Source organism: Frankliniella occidentalis, unplaced genomic scaffold (genome assembly GCF_000697945.3).
Source record: "Frankliniella occidentalis isolate FOCC.00 unplaced genomic scaffold, Focc_3.1 Scaffold191, whole genome shotgun sequence".
Classification (NCBI taxonomy): domain Eukaryota; kingdom Metazoa; phylum Arthropoda; class Insecta; order Thysanoptera; family Thripidae; genus Frankliniella; species Frankliniella occidentalis.
The window spans coordinates 535322-535800 of record NW_026267317.1 but is presented as its reverse complement, the minus strand read 5'-3'; positions in this window follow the sequence as shown (position 1 = coordinate 535800).

Genomic DNA, 479 nt, shown 5'->3' with positions numbered 1-479 from the left:
TTTTGTATCATAAAAAGACAGATCGAGTTCGAAGATGAGCATTCTAGCTCAAAATTTGGCTTTTTAAAAAAATCAAAAACTACAGGTCGCAAAATAAATTTTTATCAAAATGTTTTTTTATGGGTTCCTAGGAGGTAACTTGTCAAAGTAGAGCCCTTTGGGCAAAAATTTCGTCCGTTTGGCTCTATCTTGTACCGTTTAGGAGCTAGGGGGTATTTCTTGACAAAAATGAGCCGAAAATGACCAAATGGTCGATTAAATCATTAAAAAGACTTCATTTCGAAAAATTGAATATACACTCCTTTTACCCCGTCTCGGGTGTCAGCGCCGCAGGCCTAGCTATATGTGCGCCAGGCGCGTCATAGCGTAACAGTGTTTCGTGAGATATCGCGTAGCCTGTTACGCGAGACGTGGTCTGGCGTACATTTTTAGCCCGCCCTTCTGCTTTTAAAAAAGCATTAAAGCGGGCTTATGCAACC